General features: G+C 38.5%; 1 protein-coding gene and 1 pseudogene across 1 annotated transcript in view; one reads left to right on the top strand and one right to left on the bottom strand.

Annotated features, from left to right (window-relative positions):
* Nucleotides 1-15,972, top strand: part of LOC132357190 (olfactory receptor 13H1-like) — a 34,099-nt pseudogene extending 18,127 nt beyond the window's left edge.
* IGSF1 (immunoglobulin superfamily member 1) overlaps nucleotides 1-23,801 on the bottom strand; it is a 444,083-nt gene that overhangs the window by 302,211 nt on the left and 118,071 nt on the right. The window lies entirely within an intron of this gene.

The raw sequence follows: 23,801 nt of genomic DNA on the forward strand, positions 1-23,801 counted from the left end.
TGAGGTAAGGTATTGTCAGGTTGCACCTGCATGAAGTATGTTGGAATCCACACAGCTGATTGTCATAATGACAGGTAAAATAATATACAGGTGAAGCCAAGATGTACAAAAGAGATGCTAATATATCCCAACACCTGAGGATGTTCTTGTCTCCCTGTGCCAGATCCACCCAAATGCCTGAGTAGTATTCAAAATCTTGTCCTTTTGTTGATACATCTAGCATCCTTAATTAGCCCATGTCTAGCCATATCAAATTTCTGTGTTTGGTTACAAATAACAATAGGCAAAACCAAATGGGAAGAACATTTCACCATGAGGAAAACAGTATGAAAAAAATCAGCTGGAAACATAAACTCAGTACCCGCTTAGTGAGATAGACCAAGTTTTCGGATGGATTCTACTTTATAAAGGAGGTACCTGACAGCCAAAAGCAAATGGCCCATTTCACAAGCCTGAATGACTTCAAGGATGTAGTGGAAAAGTGTTTGTCAAAGACCAGTACATAAAATGGTGCTGGTAGTGGTAAAATTTTTACCAGTCTATGTTGAAATGAAAAGAAATGAAAGCAAAGTAATGAGCTGTTCATAACTAGATTCATTTCAAAGAGTGTTCTAAGCCAGTTTACTGAAGCACTGCTCATAATAGCAAAAGGTTAAAAATAATCAAATGTCCATTAATAAATGGCTATTAAGCAAATTTGGTAAACCTATACAGTGGACTACTATGCAGACATGAAAAGAATTAGGAATCTCTTTATGTATTGACATGGAATGCTTTTAAAGATATCCTTTTTAGTTGAAAAATGTATGTATAGAATGGTGTACACACACAGGTATTTGCTTGTTTATACATAGAACATCTCTGGAAGGATGTCCAAGGGGCAGATAACAATGGCTGCCTCCAGAGAGGGAAAGTGGGTGATGAAGGGACAGGGGTAAGTGGGAGCCTTTTTATTATCTATTCTTCTGTACATTTTGAATTTTCAACAAGGACTGTTCTTTGCTTTGAATTTATCTCCTATTTTTACCTGTCTTTTAAATGAAATAACACGGTCTATAAATTGTGGCTAGTTAGTTGCTTTGTTTTTAATATATCTTTACTTGGGAAATAAAAAGTTGGCAACATTATGGCAAACTCACTTAAAAAATATGCACTAATATGTGAAATCCAAAATTTGGGGAAGCATTTTTCTGAGGTCCTTCTTGGGGACCCAACAACCAGTCTATCTTTTTGCTATTCCCCTCTTACTTTGTGTCTCAGTTCTGGACCTATGTCTCTGCCTTGCACCTCTGCTTAGCGGCCCATTCCTTCTAAGACTGAGATCTTGCTGTGCTTTTGTCAATGTCCTTCAACATCACCATCACCCATGGATTAGCGTCCTATACCTGAAATGGGATATTGTGACTGGGATCCTTCTACCTACTGATGGACCCCCCTGATGTACACACTTGATCGGTTTACTTTCCAAACATTACTTGTTCCTGCATTTTCTTTACTCTTCTCTAAGTACCTGTGAGGCTATACCTGGTGACTCATGTTAGATATCTCTAATGTCAAGTGTTTGCCTGGGCTACCCCTCAAAATATTGTTCCACTTGTTAGACTGGAAGTCTTCCCATGGATCTTCTAGGTGGTAACTTTTTTAGGTCTCCTTTATACCAAATGGGTCCAAATTGAGATTATGTCCTATGACAGGGATTGCTAGTTATCTATCCCATTATCCATTCTCCCAATCTTCTTTGGTAATAGATCACCGAATTTTATTTAGGTAGCAACATATTTAGCTAACAAACAAACAAACAAACAAAAAACTACAACTCCCAGCTTCCCCTGAATCTAGGTGACAAAATTCTTATCAATGAAATATAAGTAAAAATGTTGTGGTATATTTTTTAAAGGCCCTAAAAAGGAGAAAATGAGTCCTCCTTATTTTCCTCTTCCTCTATCCTGATGTTTAGAATGTAAATGTGATATCTAGAGTTCTACCAAGCTTCTTGTTCTATGAGAATGAGGGCAGAATGTTTAGTTGGAAGGAATGCAAGTCCATAAATATTGTAGAACTACCATAGTTTTTCTGGACTTCTGATCTTCAGTTATCTATTATGTGAGGTAGAAAAAATCATCCATCTTTTTAAACCACTATATATTAAGTTTTCTGTCCCTTGAAGCTGAAACTGATTCTGACTGATACATGGTCCCTGCCAGTTTGTCATGTCCATTTGAAAATAACTAAGCCTTACCCCACAATGTTTCAATACTCAACATGCCTAACTAATTATACCTCTCTATATATGTATGGTACATGGATATTTACAACATTTCAATCCTAACTGTACTGTTCATTCCTTTACTGCCTACATACCAATTTCTTATTATTCATTGTATACTTGGAGATTATTGCTTTATATTGATTTCATTCTCTACCCCAAACCATAAAGGGAGAGGATATACCATAGCATGGGTGAAACATGACTTCTACAAGACAACTAGAGCAGAAGATATTGGTAAGAGCAAGTTCAAACTCATGAACACTGTCACAAATCATTATCTAGAGTAATAACTGCCAAAGCTCTATCTACAGCTCAGACATCTCTTCTGAGCTCCAGTCACATGTGTTATTGAAAAATGGACATGTATCTACCTCAAAGCTCCACAGACAACCCAAATGGAACCATTCCAAACCAGAAAGCTTCATATTTCCCCTAAAATCTCCCCTTCCTCTTGTTTTCTGGATGTCACTTAATGGTGCCACCATTAATCTGAGAGACATCCTATAATCTTCCTCCTCGCTCACTACACAATCCAATCATCTTTGAAGCTTTGCCTATTCTACTGCTGAGATAAATCTCAAGTTCATCCCTAGTCTTTCATCCACTGTCTCTCTCTTAAGTCCAGCACTCATCATTTCTTGCTTTGACTATTGCAATGACTTCAGACATGGTCTCCTCAACAACACACTGCAAGTAGGCTCCACACTATGGTGTCACCCATCTTTCCGAGACATGTCAGAGCATGTCACTCTCTTGTTTAAAAATCCTCAGTGATATTTAGTCACATGGAGGCAAAAGGCTAGATTCATCAGTGTGACATTTAAGACTTTCTGAGATCTGGACCCAGCTCACATGGGTGTCCTGACTTGCTAATCCAACCACATAAACTGATTATCATTCCCATAAACACTTTATTCTTTTACAGTTCTGTGCATAGGATTGATGTGGTCTCTGTAAAATGTTTGTATACTGAACTAGTAAGCTATCCAACCCTGGAAACCCAGCAAAACTGCCTCTTTTAATATGAGCCTTCTTCATTTACCTTTTTTCTCTAGGCCTGGAAAGTAAATCTCTTCTTTATCAGTGCCTCCACACACAAATCTATATTTGCCTATTTTGTACATCTCTTATACTTTGTACATGACTACAATGTAGCACTCTTTCCATGTGGTTGCAGGTCTTAGAAAGCAAAAGACAATGACATCCATATGAGCCAGCATTAGGACATACCCTTTGCTGTATGAACTTCCACAGAGGCTCACATGAATATGGGCCCTCCAGAGATCCACAGAACAGCCTGCAACATTAAGAAGTCTACCCCTACACTTGTATCCTTCTCACTCTACTAATTCAAGGGACTCTCTCTTCTTCAGAAGCATCAACAGCCCATTTACCTCCTCCTCAGGCCTTGCATCACCCAAGCTTTTGTTGGGTGGGACCGAGGCCCTTCTTCCCAGGTGTCCCTCAGTGGCAACGTGGCCTCCTGAGAGATGAGGTGAGTCTGACCAGCCAGGACTGCAGTATAGCTGACCCTTCCCAAGCACTAAGGACACTCTGTTCATAGTTGCTTGGCCTGAAAAGTCTCAAGTGGCTGGAACCTACTCATTGTCACTAAATTCAAGCTTTCAGAAGAAATATTGGCTGGAACTTTGTGTCTTCATCTTTTTTTTTCTTTTTAGAAATATAAAATCTCTGTCTAATAGCACTTTTTCATCCCTAAGCCTAGAGTCAAGTGGAACAAATGCAGAGAAGTTGTCCTATTTTCTGCGCAGTTAAGAAATGGGGAATTCAATATGTGTTTACAATGAGAGTAACATTAAAATAGCTCATGCTCCATTGCCAAATGAAGGATAACAGACATAAACACTGTCTTTTAAAAGATTCTTTTAGAAGAAAAAGTATGAATCGAATCACTTACTGAAGTACTGTTTGAACAGATGGTGTGATTAACAGCTAACATGTAAGCCATCTTGGGAGCTTATGGAAAAGTAAACAAGTGGAGCTAAAAAGAAATCACTTTATTCCCCAAAAGCGTCTTTCATTCATTTTACTAGGAAAATTGGAAAGTCTGTGATTCCTTGGGGGATGTTAGGAGTGAGCAGGGAGGGTCTCTTTAGAGCAAGACCACATCCATGCCAGGTTGAGTTCTGAATTTGCTTCCTGAGGGATGAGATGGGTCAGAGCAGTCAAACCCCCAGCACAGCTGACCCTTGGAACCACTAAGGACACTCTTCACCTCTACTTGTCCTGGAAGACCTCATGTGCAAGGGGTGAAGAGAAGGGAGTTAAGAGTTGAGAACCAATTACGTAAGAGGCACTCTGCCAGGAACATCACACACACTCTTTCCTCTAAGGCCAGCTCACAATGGCCCCAGGAGCCACATGTTATAAGGCCAATTTCCCAATCGGGAAATTGACGTCGGAAAAGGGGGAAACCATCTCCTAAGACCACGTAGCTACTTCCTCTGTGGAGCTGCCATTGAAACTGTTGAGTTTCAGAGCTCTTAGGAGAGGCAGCTGATTACAGAGAGAAGAGCACTGACCAGGACATCTGGAGACACAAGTATGAAAGTCTCCTCTGCTAGCTAGTGCCTTAGGGGCAGACTGTATTCCCTTCTGGGCTGCAATTTCTCCATCTTTAAAATGTGGGCAGGGACTTCGCTGGTGGTTCAGTGGTTAAGAATCCATCTGCTGATGCAGGGGACGCGGGTTCAATCCCTGGTCCTGGAAGATTCCACGTGCTGCGGAGCAGCTAAGCCCGTGCACCACAACTACTGAGCCTGCACTCTAGAGCCCACGAGCCACAACTACCGGCCCCGCGTGCCACAACCACTGAAGCCTGCGCGCCTAGAGCGCGTGCTCCACAACAAGAGAAGCCAAAGCAACGAGAAGCCCATGCACCACAACAAAGAGTAACCCCTGCTCCTCGCAACTAGAGAAAGCCTGCGTGCAGCAACGAAGACCCAACACAGCCAAAAAATAATTTTTTAATAATAAAATAAAACGTGGGCACTGTATCAGATGGGCCCCAAGGTCCTCATTTGGGTACGAAAACGGTATCAGAATATCACACCGGCTTCCCCAGCCCCATTCCTGACCTTCATCAACTGACATGAGGAAGAAGCCTTGCACATTGGTACAGCTCTAGCCTTTGGGCCACCGCCCACTTAGACAAATCTCCAGGTATTGGCTGACCCTTGACAGAGCCCTTTCCCTACTGCCTTCACCATAGAACATCCCATTAGTGACGGCCCACCACAGGTTGCCCAAGCGTTCTTTCATTTATCTAATATCTGTGGGTGTGTAGTAACATTCCACGCCCTGTGCTACATATGGTGGAAAGGAAACAACGGTGGGCAGGAAGGACACAGTGTCTCTCCTCCCAAAATTAGACCCAGAGTTGGAGACACACGAGTGAACAGATAATAAAAATATAGAGGCGTGAGTGTGAACATAAGAAAAGGAACCAGATTTCTTCCTGAGGAGTCAAGGTATGCTGCCCCAAGGTAGTGATGTTGGCACCAAATTAATACATGTTTTATCATCCATCCAGATATTAAGAATCATCCAGGTGACTACCGCAGGTTTGCTGGCCTTTCATCCTGGCATCTGGTACCACTTAGACCCACATGTTGGATTCCCAGGCCAATTAGAACCAAAAGTTGCGAAGAAGGCAAAGAAATCTTTTATGTTTCCAAAGATACAGAATTAATTAAGGAGGAAAGCAACTTTAGTGTTAATAATCTAGAAATAAACTCTTTCTCTTGGGCCTGTTCTTGTAAATACTTCTGAACTCTTTCATGTGAACAGCCTTCTAATTGCATCTCTGGGACCTAATCCTGGAGGGTTTGAAATGATTTCCCTTTGCAACTTTAAAACCTTTGATACTGTGTCCCCTGGCAGGTGCGATTCCACTCCTTCCCTGGCCGTTTTAATAAATGGACTTTGGAGTGTTCCTCTCCCCATTTACTGAAGGTGCTGCTGCTTTTGAGTTACATTTGGAATTCACTTCAGGTCTCTACGAAATGGAAAGGAAAAACCTACTGCTACTGCATGTTCTGTGTTGATACATGACACTGCTCAGCCCAAGGATTCCTTCCTGGTGTGGAATGATCCACTGGAACACTGCTCCAGGTCAACAGAAGAAAGAAATTCCTGTAACACCTCAGATGCCTCTCTGCAGGGATACTTACCACTTTGCCCCTCACCTTATAGTTACTTGTGTCCAAGGGTCACCCCTCCCCTGTGCAAGTCAGCTGTGAGTCCCTGCAGGCAACAACAGTGTTTTGGTTTTCCTGGGGTGCTATGTGCCAAGGGCCAATGTCTTGTATGAGGAGGTGCTCATCCAATATTGGGCCAACGTCCAAATTTCCAATGTTGCTTTATTGGTCTCTCGATACTGTTTTATTCTCACGTAAAGCTTGCCATAATTCATTCTCAAAGTCAGCCATCTTCATTCTTTTCCATATGGCATCAATATTGCTTCATTTTTTTACCGGGTGCTAAAAGTTATACTCTAAACTTCTTAATTCAGAGGAGTTTTCTGTTTTTTAAAAAACATTATATTTGTTCATCTCCAGTAATTTTCATAAAATCTGACTTCTGGCCTTAGGGATCATATGCTTCTCCTGGGGGAGAAAGGAATGGTATAATTGGTTCTTTAATTTACCACACTGGACCGTTTTTTAGGGTACAATCCAATCAAGGGCCAACAAGGGTAAATAAAGGATTGTAATAATTCTTTCTAAGTTTATAAAGAATTTATTTTTACAAGTCTTACATTTATTTTCTATGAAAAACTTTATATTGACTTCTTTATTGGTTAAAAAGTCAAATGTTATTTACCATGATTTTTGATGGTCTATTTTACATGGACCATAAGAAACCAAACATACCTGAAATCAAAGAGCAAGAAGAGCCCTTAACAATTGTCTACTGCCATGGGAAAATGCTTGAGTGGGAAACAGGTCCCAGCATTTTCTATAGTTTGACATAATGACTGTGAAAATAGGCATAGGAATAGGGAAAGAGCCCAAATGTTGTTAATAACCATGCCTGAACAGTACAATTCTCTGTGGTTTTAGTTCAATTACCTACAGTTTTCTGTGGCTTCCATGTTTTCTCTTTTGATTGGAAAAAAATGTTGATTAAAAAGAGTAATTGTCCAGTGAGAGTCACTTGTTTTACACAGGAGAAATGAAAGTCCCGGGTGTTCTGGCACAACCAGGACAAGAAATCTGGCCACAGGACATCTAGACTAAGTTGTTCCTTGACTTAAGATTTGGCAAAGACATAGAATTCCATTTTTCAATTACTCTAAAATTTCAGCAAAATAAGAATTCTATGCATTTGAAAACCTGGCACTCATTCTAGAGTCAAGTAGGAAATGTGGTTTTACATAAGCAATGGATATGCTGACTAGACTTCCACTCTCTTTTAGATGGAACAGTCATTTGGACTCATCGTCTTACAGGGATCCCCTTGCCCTGCTCTAGTTTCTCTTCTCAGTCATTTGCTCTACTCAACTGCCCGTTGCCAACAGTGGCTTCAGTCATCCAGGGATGTTCATAACCTCTGGTGCAAAAGGAGATTAGACTGTTTTGGTAAAGGGCTGCCAATGCTCTGGATATGAATTAGTTTCACTGAAAGAAACCTGAACTTTTACATGATGGGTGCTAATTCCTGCTAATTGCTATCACCTCATAATTAGATTGGCAGAAATTTCACTCCAGGGACAGGGGATATGAAAACTGGTAGGCTTAAAAGCTGCCTTCTCAGAGGATTCTGAGACTGGGGGCTGTGAGATCAACAGCATGTTTCCAGGCCTTAGTTCTATGAGGGATTCAGAGGGCACAGACAACCACAAATTAGTGCTGTTAGCCACAGGACACAAGACCTGCAGATGCCTGAGGGACGACTATTTGCAGTGACCTGTAGGGCACAGGTGATCTCCAATTAGTATAATGCAAAAAGCAAATGCAAGGTAGTAGCTAGGCTATCGGATAGGATTTCAAGAATAATCACCATCCCTTCTAGACCAGCAGTTGGTAAAACTGCAGCATGAGAGCCAAAACCGGTCCACTGCCTGTTTTTGTAGGTAAAGTTTTATTACAGTACAACCATGCCCATTCTTTTTCATAATCCCTGTAGCTACTTTTGTGCTACAATGGTAGAGGTGAATAGTTGCAACAGAGACCTATGGCCTCCAAAATCTAAAATATTCCTGATGACAGAAAAACTTAGCCAACTCCTGTTCTAGATCATAAAGGGGAAAAGTCAGAAGAAATAATCCTGAAAGGAAGCCAGGATAAAAGGGAGTTAAAGAAATCCCAACCTACAGTGTTGAAGCTTAGTAATAAAAGAGCTTAACATAGAGAAGGAAGGGCAGGGGAAAACTGTATATTCTGGGACTATGTATGAGGATATTTCTGTAAGGGTGATTCTGGATCATCTAAGCTGATGTTGGCAAACTACACCCTGCCAGTCAAACCTGGCTCACCATGTGTTTTTGTAATTGAAGTTTTATTGGAACACAATCACACCCAGTCATTTATATATTTTCTATGACTGTAGCATCATTACAAAAAAAGAATTCAGTAACTGGCTAAGACATTTAACTCTTCTTTTATACTCAAGCCCCCTCCTCTTCTGGCCTTTCCCAAATTGTAAGACCTCTGAATCAGCTTTAAGGGCTCTTTTTCTCCATCCTAGATTTGCCTACTGTTCTTCAGCTGTTCCAGCCTCATTTCCAAACTTATCATCCATTATTCCCAGTAATCTGCAAGGACAAATAAAAGGGGCTTTACCTTCAGGCAATATTTTGGCTTCATGATTACATGCCATATCCCAAATCATGAGTAACAGAGTATACTTGAAGTTTTAAAATTTAGTATCTGCTTAAACAAAATTTTCCTAACGTATTGATTAATGAATTAATGCTATGTTGGAAGGTCTCCAGTGACATGCCCAGGGCCATGTTTTGTCCAACATTTTTATCAAATGACCTCGATAAAAATCCAGAAGACACATTTGTCAAATTTTTGATGACACAAAGAAAGTAAGAAGTGCTTAGGTAAAGTTTCCGATACCAGAATTAGCATTCAAAAAGACCTCAAAAGGAAGGGAATTCTGAGCTGAACTGAACAAGGATGAGCATTGCTTAGCAAATGGTAAAGTTGAGCCTTGAGGTTGAAAGAAAATCAGCTTTACAGTTACAGGAAGTGGACTAACTGGTTTGAGAGTAGTTTGTGTGGAAAAATCAGGGCTAGTGGACTTACTTCCTTGCTAAGCATAATACTACTAAAAATAGCGGCTATCCTAGGATGACTTATTAGAAGAATGCTGCCACAATCTGTAGTTTCTCCATAACGGACATTGGTCATCCCATGTTTTCAGAAGGGTGTCTGGTTCAAAGGGCCACTCTTCAAGAGTACACAGGGGAAAAAATCAAGCATATTCTCAGGAGTAGTTCTGGGTTTGTGATTGAGAGGCCTTAGAACTAACTATATCATCTGAGTTGAGATGGAAGGACTACAGAATGCTTAACTTGGAAAAAAATACTCCGTGAGGTTAGTGTCATTAGTGAGTTTCTACAGTAATACTAAGTCCCACACAGGGTTTGAAGGGTTTCCTAGGACGTGAGACTTTCAAGTGGTAAAACCAAGAAAGGCTGGGACAAGCCAGGATGATTGGTTACCCTACACTATGCTTCAGCCACACTTATCTGCTATCTATTCAGCAAATAGTTAAACCTGTTCTTGCCCTAGAGTCTTAGCACTTGCTGTTCCCTCTCCCTGGAACTCTCTTCACCTAAATTTTCACATAGTTCCTTTGTGTCCTTTTGATCTCAACTCAAACATTACCTTCCTTGAAAGCTAACATCTAATGTATAATAACAATCTTGTTCCAGCACTCTCTTTCGTATCACTGTTTCCTTCATAACAGTTATTACTATATCAATTGCTTTATTTGCTACTTCTTGTTCTCACTATCATCCCAATAGAGTATAAGTCAAATAAGAAGGTAAGCCTTGTCTCTTTTTGTTCATTGTTGTATCCTCAGCAACTTTAACAGAACTGGACACATGGTATGAACTCAATAAATATTTGTTGAATGGACAAATGAATGAATGATTCTGCCTGACTATAAAGCCTATATTGAATTCTCTCATAGACACACCAAAAAGCTCTGAGAAAAATATCCACAAGATAAATAAAATCCAGGTACTTAGTAAACTTTCAGATTAGGCCACACAGATCAGGACGCTATAGGGATGGGTCTAGTAGAATCTGACTACAAGGCAGGAAAGCTGCTGTCAGTTAGGCCTTATGAGATTGCCACGTAAGTACTGTCTACACCCAGGAGATCTGAGTCTGGGCTGTTTGCATGTTCTGTGCTGTGCTCTTGAAGTGGAAAAGGTCTATTTTCACCTTAAATCTCATGATTCTCTGCCTCTGGTCAAACTATCATCAGAGCCTTTAAGAAATTTGAAATTAAAAGATTGAGAGAAAAGATATCTATGGTCTCATAGCCAACTTCCCTTTTAGAAATATTGGCTATAGACTTTCTTTCTATTATGAACTCCCAGATGATATGGTTATTTTCTCCCAAGATTCTGGTCCATTCCATCATAATTAAGTCCACAGCATCATTTCCCCTCAATGCTTCTTTAACCTTCTGAGAAACGAAATTGTCAGCAAGGCAAATCCCAAATTTATAAGATGCCTTGCTTTTACCAGACTGAGACTTCCATCAAATGCCTGGACAGCTGAAGCTTTCCATTCCTATGTAGCTTGCCTCTATGCCAGTTCTGTAATCTTCATTAGGGAAGCATCAACCATGTCCTCCATGAAATATTTCCTTGATGGCACTGCAATTTCTTTCAATTTGTATGCTACTACAAATGTTCATCATCTTATTCTCCTTCACATTTTGTGAATTTCCACATAGGTTTAATATATTTTTTTATATATGGGTGTGAGAAGGTCCCTAGGATAGAATCACACAGAAAATTCTTGAAGAATGGGTATCTCACATAAGCAGAACCTTACCATCAACCCTCTGTGGAAGGAGTGACCCACAAAAGTCTGATATGAAGTGACTATCTGGGTGAAAGTTCTCCTTTTCTGTTGTCTTTCTACAGAGCACTGCTCTGTCAATCAATACATTTTTTGCACCAAGAAATTGACAAGTAAAAACTTCAGGAAAAAAATTGTTCAGGGTCAGATAGCCAAAGACAGATAGCATGATTAAATGCAATATAAAAATACCTGAATGGAAAAATCCATTTAGTGAAAGTGACATCAAGAGCTTTTATTTCAGCAAACATCTTTCAAGAGTTTCCTCTGTGCAAGGTAGTGTTCCAAAGAAAACGGAGATGACTCAGATATGGTCGCTAAATCAAGGGGCTCACAGCTTCCAAAATGTACACTCAGTCTTACTTCCATTATACAGGGTCAAAAGTCCCTCAAGTTAAAAAAAAAAAAAACTAAATAAAAATTGAACTCACAATCATACTTGGGAGAGAATTGGATTGACAAATATAGCATATCTTTGGAAGACCCAGTAAACACAAAATTAAGTTATACAATCATACTATGATGTACATTTTGATCCCCAAAATTCCTCAATATAAATTCTTTATAGCACTACCTGAACATTTAACTTGCTATCAGAAGAGAAAGTAAATGAAGAACTCCCCAGACAGAAGAAAGTTTCTCCTTGAGGAAAACCAGCCCTGGTTCCCAACCACCACCATATTTACTGACCAGAACCATTGCTATAGGGAACATTCACTGAAATGCTCATTAACCAAGTTAGGAGGAAAAGTGAACATTATTTTAATGAGCGAAATATAGCAGATGTCTCCTCCTCCTTATTTGTTTTCTCTGTCCCTATTTGCATTAGGAAACTTAATTACAAAGCAGGGATATCTCCTAAATCCCCAAAGTGGGAACTGTTCTTCAAGTCTGAGGTTATAAGTTCTTAAACCCACCACAAGATTATCCAAATTTCCAAAGTTCCTTTTTGCATTTGAATTGTGGCTTCTTTTAATACTACCTAAATATTTTTGGTCTGTAAGTAGACTATACACTTTTGGCAGACACCAATACTTCAAAAAATATCTCAATGTATTCAGAAAGGACATCTCCTCAATTTATTTTTCTGTAGCTGGGAACAAAGTAACAGAATTTTGGACACCTCTAGAAGAAATATCATTCTAATATTTGCACAGGCAAAGAAAAACTGCATGTCGTGAACTGGCAACTATATTATTATTATAAGGCTAGAAAATGAATTTTTTTATTGTTTTTTAGACACCAACCTTTCATGGTAGCCTTATTACAAGCCAACTCTGTGTAAATAAAAGAAAAAGATATTTAACAAGTAGAAATAAATGTGCATGATTCACCAGCACAGTTAACTCAAGATTTTCCAACCTTATAACCACAACCGATAGGAAGATTTATCACCACAGCTGCCTGTGTTAAACCTCTTTTCCTTGCAGTTGAAGGAATCAAATTTCTTCTTGGAGATTAGTCATTTGTGGGGGTGTCGCCAACTGCAAAATGCTTCTGTTATGAATGAGGTGCACTTCTCTGTTACTGTCCTCCAGCCCTAAGTCAGTGAGTAATTTTCATCTCTATATAGGTCTTTTCCCACCTACCATCGAGAACAAATTCTAATGACTTACACAGTCAAGCTTTCTTTAGTTGTTACTCAAACCGAAAACTTCAGATGGTATTGTTTCTGGTAACATGATAACCTAACAAGGAAAGGTAGGATGAAATAACATTTCGGCACATGTTTACAAGGATGAAATCTAAGCTGAAGGAAAGGTCTATGTGGGGTGTGAAAGTGGGAAGGGAGCTGAAGTTTCTTGGGTGGTATAATTGTGCCAGGCACTGTGTTAGGTTCTTTACAGAAATAATCTCATCTAATTCTTGGAACAGTCCTACCAGAGGCTAGGTGATATTCCCATTTCACGTATGAGAAAACTGAATTTCTCAAGATTATGCAGCTTGTTAGTGGCTGAACCAGAATTTAGACTCTGATCCAGCTGACTCCCTTGCTTTTGCTCTGTATTTCAACATTCTGCCTATTGAGCATGAAGAATTACCTAATTATATGCAGCACTAATACAACTATACAATAAGGAGAGATTTGATTCTGTGTCTAAATAAGAAAATCTTTTTTTTTAACATCTTTATTGGAGTATAATTGCTTTACAATGGTGTGTTAGTTTTTGCTTTATAGTGAATCAGATATACATATACATATACATATATCCCCATATCTCCACCCTCTTGTGTCTCCCTCCCACCCTCCCTCTCCCACCCCTCTAGGTGGTCACAAAGCACCGAGCTGATCTCCCTGTGCTATGCGGCTGCTTCCCACTAGCTATTTTATATTTGGTAGTGTATAGATGTCCATGCCACTTAAAGCCAAAGGAGTCTTCAATGGGTCATCTGTTTTACTCCCTACTGAAAGCATATAAAACTGACAGGGCTCTGTCTTTTTCCTTCTTTTACTTTTAAACACTTCTGGAAACATGCATTCCAAAATTTGCCTTGTCCCTCTTCACAATTTCTGGTAACTGTTGTCTTCATGAAATCCTTTTATCTAATAAGATTTTCCCATCACCCTTTAAGCTCTTGTTTGGAACTATATGGAGATGGCAAGATCTGCACATAGTAAGTTTCTGTCATTTGAAACTGGATGTCAGAACAATTAAACAGAGTGAGATTTCAATGAATCCACCAGTTGCTTGGTTTATTTCATGTCATTTTGGTTTGTGATGTTTTTCCACTGAATTGATGGATAGCTTTAGCTACATATACACTGTCTAATTTAACATGCATAGGTGGTTTTAATATGACATATAAGAAAAACAACCAAAAAAAAAAAAGGTTGAAAAGCAAAGAAGTATTTGAAGTATTTCAAGCATTCACAACTGGATCATTGAGCTTAAACTTAAAACTTATTACTTGCTGAGTAATATTCCAAGTAATAATTTTTAAGTTTAAGCTCAATGATCCAGTTGTAAAAAAAAAAAGTATTACTTGCTAATTAATGAACCAGCTTAAATAAAGCCGACTATAAACGAGCATTTTAGGTGGGGAGATGTAGCATATTTGCCTCTTTTTTTTTTTTGGCCAAGAATTGGGCTTCCCTGGTGGCGCAGTGGTTGAGAATCTGCCTGCCAATGCAGGGGACACGGGTTCGAGCCCTGGTCTGGGAAGATCCCACGTGCCGCGGAGCAGCTGGGCCCGTGAGCCACAATTACTGAGCCTGCGTGTCTGGAGCCTGTGCTCCGCAACAAGAGAGGCCGCGATAGTGAGAGGCCCGCGCACGGCGATGAAGAGTGGCCCCCGCTCGCCGCAACTAGAGAAAGCCCTCGCACAGAAACGAAGACCCAACACAGCCATAAATAAATAAATAAATACTTTAAAAAAAAAAGAATAAAGTCAATCATCTAGCTACGCCCCTTTATGAGAGTAATAATTCTGTTTAACCCACTGTTAATGATTGTCTTAGTATCTAACAGTCCAAACAACTTAATAAGCCTTTCCTGATACCCGGTTCTACAAGACAGAAAAGCAACGAGAAAACCTATATTTCCACCATTGGATACTTGAACAGCTGAGTCTAACCCAGTAAAACAAATGACACACAATAATCAGACCTCCAAAACAGGAACTCTAACAGGCTATTGAGATGCTGCTCTTCTTATTTTCCTCGTGTAGGTGACATTATGTTTTGTCTTCTTTCCTAGTACTTGAGACAATTAAATGGGCAGTCTAAAGAGAGACAATGCCTCTGAGGGGACTGAATTCATCCTTGTTGGATTTTCCCAACAGCCTCAAATCCAGGCTGCCTTCTTCTTAGGACTGCTGTTTTTCTACCTGGTCACAATGTTTGGGAACAACCTATTGTTGTTGTAGTGAGATGGGATTCTCGACTTCATACCCCTACGTATTTTCTTCTCAGTAATTTATCCTTCCTTGATATCTGTTACTCCACCAGCTCGGAGCCATATATGTTGGCCCAATGCTTCAGGGACTTCTGCACCATTTCCTATACCAGCTGTTATGCCCAGATGATCACATCCCTCTTTCTGGGGATGACAGTGTCTCCTTGCTATCATGGCTTATGGCAGGTTTGTTGCAATCTCCAATCCCCCGCGTCACACCATCATTATGAACAATCGGGTTTGCATACAGTTGGCCTTGGGAACCTGGGCCAATGCCTTCTTAGTAGCAGTCACACCAATCATTGCAATCCCTGCTCATTATGGTGGGCATAATATCATCAACCATTTTACCTGTGAGGTCCAGGCCCTGCTGAAGCTTGTCTGCTCAGACACCCCTGTCAGTCTAATTCTGGGTCTGGTTATCAGTGTGTTCACACTGCCTCTGCCATTCACCTTCATCCTCATTTCCTACTTTTGCATTGTTGCTGCCATGCTGAAGATCCGTCCTGCGGAGGCCAGACTTAACGTCTTCTCCACTTGCGGATCCCATGTAACTGTGGTCACCGTATTCTATGGGCCAGCCATCTAAATGTACCTGAAACCTCAGTCAAAGGAATATCAGGAAGAAGACAAAGTCATCTCAATATTTTATGAAGCAGTTACCCCCATGTTAAATCCCCTCATTTATACTCTGAGAAATAAGGATGTAAAAGGTGACTTAGGAAGTTAGCCCAAGGAAATGAAAAATCCTAATGGCTCTCTTTATAAGCCTCTCCAATGTGCAAGAAAAAAAATGAAAACTCAGTCCATGAAATTTCAATTTATGTTTTTAAAAACAAACAACAACAACGAAAGTCTTAGTGAGCATTCTTTCCGTGGTCATCACTAGGCACTCATCAAGTCTACCGTGAATGTTAACATTTTGTCAAGCCATATTAAGAGCTAAAGCCATGAATGTGCGCAAAATAGTTCACAAAGAGAATAATAGTAGTAGGTAGGCCAAGGTGACTGCTACAGCCATAGTAGCCCATCAGGAAGAAGTTTCTTTTCTGGGATATAAAGCACAAGATTTTTGCAACCAAACATCTTTGCATTTGCCACACAAGATAGATAGAATTCATATACAGGACAGTGGCTATGCAACCATAATATAGCATTTGCTCCCCACATCACATTTTATAGATGTCTGACCCAATTTTGAACCTAATAGACAAATGACCTCTCACTTCCCACATTTAGGTGATAATATCTCATGCCAAGAAATATCTTTTGTTTGTAAAACACTTTATCATTTAAAAAGTGTTTTTAAATAAATTATTCTAGTTTATACTTATAATTTCTTATTTTAAAATAGTTTGCATATTATACATATTAATAAATATTTTCTCAACCAACATTTGTTTCGGCAAATATTAAATTTCCATCATATCAATTTCTTATAAAAATGTCTAAACTGAAATTGTTATTCTTTTGCCTTCTTCTATTTCTCTGCCTTCTTTTCCATGGTGTGCTTTAGTGACCCTCTGGCCATTTCTACTCCCACTTCTCATACACATTCATGAGCTTCAGCATTTCTGCTCTACTCAAAAGTGTTCATGGCCAAGACTGTGATTATTTTTCTCCTTTTTCCCAATTTAATAAGATGCCATATGCAGTTTCTATTGTTGTCAAGCAACATTTATTTTACACTTTGTATTATGGTAACTTGTTGATTCTTTTTCTCATCTTAAGTTGATTGACTCCAGAAACCTTCTGCCATAGCACATTCAGAAGGTAGTTATGTCTTGCTTCTAAAATTTCCTTTATTCCCAGAGCCTTCTCTTGGGTAGATGACTATCTGGTCACAATATTTCCTATCCTTGGCCTTTTTCTTCACTTTCTAAAGGTTGATTATTCTGAAGATATATTATCTGACAAATTATATATATACAGGTATACATATATTTAGATATATTATGTGTAATATATATAAATATATATTATTAATATAAATTAAGTAATAGTAAATTAAATAAAATATTTAATTAAAAATTAAATAAAATAAATTTAAAGTAAATATATAAATTATATAAAATATATTATAAAGGTATAATATAATGTAATTATATTCCACACTGCACTTTGTTGGTGGTTCCATGTATATAATTGAAGCTATTTGGATTGTGGGCAATGGATTCAGAAAGCTTTGGTTCAAACTTAAGCTCCACTATTTATTAGCTATGGCATCTTTGGCAAATAACTGCTCTGTGCATCAAGTTCCCCACCCATAAAATAAAGATAATAATAGTACCCTTCTTATTGTGCTGTTGGAAAAATTAAATTGATAGTCTATTTAAAGTTCTTAGAGCAGTTCCTAGCACATAGTAAGCGTTCAATAAATGTAGATAGTATTGCTATTTTCTAAAAGCTTCCAAATACTCCTATTCTTTGTTTTCTAAAATCAATTTCATTTATGCATCATTCTCTCCAGGGTGTGCAATGAGGAGCCTCACCAGCCCGTTCTCTAATTTTAGAAACACAGTAATATCATATTTCCCTTTGGCTCTCACTTTTATGGCTTTACTCTTAATCTGGTTGACTCCTATTCCAGTTCCTCTGACCTATGCTTGATATATTTTAAGTAGAGACAGCCTCAAACTTAGGAATGAGTTATGTCCAAAAGTTAACTCATAAGTCATCAGCTTGGAACTCTGAGCACGTTTTCCCCACTGAGACAGGATAGCAACATTCCAAGGGCAGTTCACCAACACCTATTTAGGTCATCATTCTATCACTAATAATACTAAAGGCCTTAGGAGAATTTTTTAAAGTATGTTTATTGGAAGATAGGTTTTGAGTCCCCATTTGGATTCTAAAAGCAAAGGCACTGTAAGATGACATTAATGATCAAAAAAAAATCTGCCATGAGGATCTGTGTAACCACTCTCACGACCTGCTGGGTGTATGAGGAAATCTCCACAAGATGTAAGAGTGGGACTCAGGGAGCTTTTCTAGAGACTAAAAATGTAGTAACTTGTTTCTATGTATGGGTCATGCACAATTCAGAGGACTGCTTTTTACGTTAGTGCTGGTGTTGAATGACTTGCTAACAGAAGGCCTGGGGTCATTCATTCCATAAAGATTTAAAAAGTGGCTACCGTATGTTAGGAATACAAATCCAAGTAAGTAATTTTCTTGCCTTTGAGAGGCTCACATTTGAGTTGGGGAGTAAATAAGCATAGTGAAATGCTACAGATACTGCGATCCGTATTTGTACAAGTTACAGAGACCAATTCTAACTTGGCAGTCAGGAAATATTTAATAGAAGAGATGACACGTTTAGTAGAGTCTTGAGAGAGGAATAGTTTGCCAGTTGGATAAAGAAGGACAATTTTAGTGGATGCAGTGTGAACAAGTACAGAGGTATAAAACCCAGTTTGCTGTACTTCCAGATACTGCCAATTCAATTCCCACAGCAGAGGGTGTGGGAAGTGTTTTAGCAAAATATAAAACTTGAAAAGAAAGCAGAAGGCCAAATTATGGGAAGATTGCTATGCTATATTAAGGAGCTTGCACTTTATTTATTCTATAGGTTAACAAACTACAGCCTGAAGGGCCAAAGCCAGCTGTTGGCTTGTATAGCCCATGAGCTAAGAATGGTTTTCAAATTTTTAATGGATGTAAAAATAAAAAAAAAAAACAACAACTAAGAAGACTATTGACAAAGACTGTGTGTGGCCTGTGAAGCCTAAAACATTTACTGTCTGACCTTTTACAGAAGAAAATTTGCTGAGCCCTGCTATAGGTGGTGGGTAACTACTGAAAATTTTGGGCAGATCAGTAGCATGTTCAGAATTGTGTTTTTAAAAGCTCAATTTTACAACAAATGTGTAAAATTGATTGAAGAGATAGAAGACTGGACGTAGGGCCAATTAGGAGGCTGTTAACAATAATCTGAGACCTGATGCAGACCCAAACTAAGGCTGTAGCAATACGGATTTGGAAGAAACTTGGATCATTAGAGTAAACCTTCCTTTTTCGTTTTTACATGCAATTTCATTCACATTCAACATTCATTTTCTCAGAAGCAAGATCTTTAGCACAAATATAATAAGGGGCCTCGGGGTTGGGTGATCTCATCCTCAACATCATTCATATCTTTCCTAACATTCCGTGAGCACAGAGAATTATGAAGAGAGCAGGGTCCAAAGTCACTTAGTTGTGTGTTTTACTCATATATTACAGCCCTTTCTCTGACCCAGAATAGCTTTGTAAGGCATATAAAATTGCATTTTGTTCAAACAAAATGTGTTTATTTAAAGATAATAAATATCCTCTGGCTTCTCATATGATCTCTGAAGTTCACTGATCACCTGTCACTCGTTTAGACATAGTGTTGCATCTCATGCATCATGAATAGTGCCACCATGAGCCTTAATAAAAAGATTTCTAAAAATAGTGTTTAGTAATGTCAGTGACTCCCAGTTTCTTTTTCTTTGCTCAAGTGCCATTAACCCGCCTTGTTTTATCATATTGGTCGTTTCTTTCTTATCCCATATACCACAGAAACCACAGATATAATCATTTTGTAATATATACATATATAAAATCACTATGCTGTACACCTTAAACTTACACAAGGTTACATGTCAGTTATAGCTCAGTAAAGATGGGGGAGGAAAGAAAGAAACCCACAAATAAATACTTGCTCAGCCCATGCAAATAAAAGTCCTAGAATAATAATATCTAAATTTTGTTCAAGATATGTTCACAAATATTGTTTCATTTGAGCTTCACAACAGTGTGAAGTCACTTTACAGATGAGAAATTCAAGGATCTGGAAGCTGGAAAGATTTGCCTAAGGTAAAAGTAGGACTAAAACCCATCTCTAACCCCAAAGCTTGTAGATTTTCCATTGTGCTGCGTCCATAAGGCAGCAGATTCATGTTTTCTCATCAACAACTTGTTCATGATGCTCACTCACACTTGAGCTGTGAAGTCTGTTACTGAGTCACTCTTTCATTTGTTGCTTGTTTTTTCATACCCCATATTAGCCTATATCCTTTCCTGCATTATAAATCCATAACGGACTCTCATAACTGACTTAAAGTCACCTTAACCTACCTGTCTATAATCTCTCAAACACGTGGCAACCTTCTCCTCTTCATGCACATGAGAAAATGTCAGTAGACTTGCTTGCCTTTGCTTCTTCCTTATATTACCCAGACTTTCTGTCTATTGCAGACATTTGTCACTTGCTCTTTGATTTTCACTATTTCTGTTCTAATTTCTTCATTTTTTTTCTGTGCTCTACATTAATTTGTTCTAAAATTCAAAATATCTATTTTTCTCTTCAAAGCATTTGGCTTCATTTCTTTCCTTGAGAGCTTTCTTCAAATTATTTTTTCATCTGCACCAATCCTTTCTGACAGCTTGAAATGAAAGCTGGGCTTCTCTCCCCTTGATCATTCCTCATCGTTTTCAATGCCTTCTCTTACTTATATGAATTTGCTCATCCTCCATTTACCTCTGCCAAATTTCCAAGCTTTTAAGAAATTAATTTAGGCTATTACCATTGCACGATCAGAAAAAGTGCTATCTTTCATTTTATATGTCGGACCTCTACTGCCTCTTGCATATAAATCCTGTCAGCCCTACTGGATCACTTCCCTTTTATGTAAGCATATTGCAAAGTGTTAGCATACACTTCCAAATAATCTTTCAAGTTACATTTTTGCACACAATTTTCTAAGTATTCAGCTTCACTGGTCAATTTCCAATTATCTCTGGCCCTTTTCCCTTTTCTGAGATGTAATTGAAATGTCCCTCCACTCCAAAACCACTCTACTTTATGAAGAATGAAGAAAGGGCACCACATCCTTAATTTACAAATCCAAGCTCTTCTCCTCCCTAATTGACATCCTTGATCATGCCCTCCAATTCAGATCTCCTATCTTTCAAACATTTGCATGGTGATATTTTACCAAAAATCTTCCTCTCTGTTGTAGTCTCTTTCTCCTTTTCAATAACAAGAACATCAAACAAAGCCATGTCATATGAATAATGGACGTGTACTATAAGCAAACAACAGTATGTTATGGATATAAAGTAAATAGATAAATTATCTATGGGTAAGAAGAAATGTAGTATATTTCTTTAACATTGAAGAATTTGAGCTGTGTTTAGAAGCATGGATAGCAGTTAATGGTATGGGATATGATCACATTCCAAATGGCTGGGGAAAAATGCACACAAGTGTAAATAGGGTGTATCATGTCATAGGGTGTATTTTCAGAATGGCTAGTTCCTGTTGGCCGAAGCATGGGCTGCAAGAGTCATAAATCAGTAAAGGTAAGGTGGGGGCATGCTGTAGAGCATATTGTTGACCTAAGAAGTTTATCTTTTATTCTATAGGAAAGAGTAAGCCACTGGAAGTTTAAAAAGGAGTAACAAAGTAGACTCTCAAATCTTTACCAAAAGAGTGAATGAGTGAATCAAAGATAAATCTAAAATGTTTTATTTGGATGAGTAGGAAGAGAGCAACGCTGTTAACAAAGGAAAGAAGGAAAGGGAGCTGCTGGCTTTGGTCAAAGGGAAATGGGCTCAGCTTTGGATATAAGTGAACATAAGGTGCTTGAAAGCCATCCAAATCAAGCTATTCATCAAAAACATGGATATGAAGGTTTGTTGAACATACAGATAAAGATTGAAATTCTATCACATAGAAAGAATAGTTAAAATTATAGGGGTGAGTGAAATCACCAGGCCTAAAGTCAGAGAAAAGGTCAGAAGGAGTTTCCATGGAGAATACCCACAGGGGTAGGAAGAGAAAGATGGGAGGTTAAGGAGAAAAAGCATTGTATGGGAGTTAGAAGAAGAATCCAGAGACTGAATTATTATTGAAGCCAAAGGAATATAGAATTTAAAGGAAGGGGGTGATTAACAATGCTGACTGTTTCAGAGATACAGAGGAAAATGTGTTCTAAGAAGCATTAGATTTGGCAATTAGGAAGTGATCGGAAACCTTCAAATAAGGTATTTCAGTAGACAGGAAGGTGCAGAAGCTAGACGGTGGGGTGGGGGGGGAAGTGAGAAAGTAGAGGCAGCAATTGTAGACTACTCTTTAGTGAAGTTTGGTGATAAAGGGAAGGTAAGAAATGAGATAGCTCATGAATTTATCAGGATTAAGGGATGAGTGCTCTTAAAATTGGAGAATCCTCTGTATGACTGTAAGCATAAGGAGTTTGGTACAAATTGGGATATATATATATATATTTATATTTATATATTTATATTTATATAGTAAAATTGGTAGCATGGAACATGAGGATAACTACTAAAGCAAAATCCTGAAAAATCAAGAGGAAGTGAAATCAGTTAACCACGTATGTGTTAGCTCTGACAAGAAAGCAGGTGGGAGCTTCTTTCTTAGAGGTAGAAAAAAGTATAGTTTCGGATATAGGAAAGAGTTAAAATTGAAAGGAGAGAAAGGAGCAAACAGATATTATTCCTCTTTGATCAATCTAAATTTCTATTACCCATTTCTTTATTCCTTGTACTTCTGTGTCTTGAAGTCCATCTTCAGGAAATCTGTAGTATTTATTTTCTTGTGTATGTCTCTATGGTCCTTCTTTCCCCACTCTGTAGATGTTTTATGTAGCATCTCCACATTGTCTTTTTCCTTCAGTTTACCCCAGCTTTTTTTGCTGCACTTCCATTTTACTGTTTTCCTTTACTCCTTTCTCTACCCCTCCTAATATCCATTTTTATTCCTCCCTTCAACATAAACCTATCATCCACACATATTAGTCCCTGAATCTCTCTTTTTCATACAGACCTTTCCTGATTTGTGAAGACTATAGCTAGTGACTACTACATTTTTCAAGAGGTTGAACTGTGATAAAAAGTGATAGCCAGAGAAGGGATAGCATAGTGGGGAAAAAAAAAAAACTTGAACATGCTTATAGGATAAGGGAAAAGAGTCAGTAGAAAAGGGAAGTGAGGTGTCAATACAAAACAAAGTAAATTATTTTATTCTACAGCAAATAAAAGGAAATGGAATCCAGAGCACAGGTAGAAGAATTTCTCTTAGGCATAATGAGGATTCTTTTCCACCAAGGCAGGAGGGAAGGAGTCGGTGATGAATCAAATATATACCTGTTTGTAGGAGGAGGGGACTGGAAGTGTAAGAATTCTAACCTGATGACTTCTATTTTTTGGAGTGTTAGAGAAGTCAGGTACTGAGAGTGAAGGTAGAAATGATGAAGGAGAAGATAAGGAGAGGCTCATGGAGGTTCCAGTAAGCTATTGTGAGAAATGGAGAAGAGAGCAGTCTAGGAAAACATCACATTATCATGACATGGAGGGCCAACGAGAGCTTAAAAGCCATAAATATGTAGAAGCATAAATTCACAAAGGTGTGAGATCTTGTCTTGGCAATATTTAGCAGTCTACATGTAGTAAAAGATGGCCTGAATAAGGCCTACGTGTAGGAAAAGAGTAATTAATTCACATGATATTGAGATAGGGATGAATTCCAATGTCCCAAGAGAGTATGCTGTGCTTGAAAAACTATAGGAG

This window comes from Balaenoptera ricei, chromosome X (genome assembly GCF_028023285.1).
Source record: "Balaenoptera ricei isolate mBalRic1 chromosome X, mBalRic1.hap2, whole genome shotgun sequence".
NCBI classification, from domain to species: domain Eukaryota; kingdom Metazoa; phylum Chordata; class Mammalia; order Artiodactyla; family Balaenopteridae; genus Balaenoptera; species Balaenoptera ricei.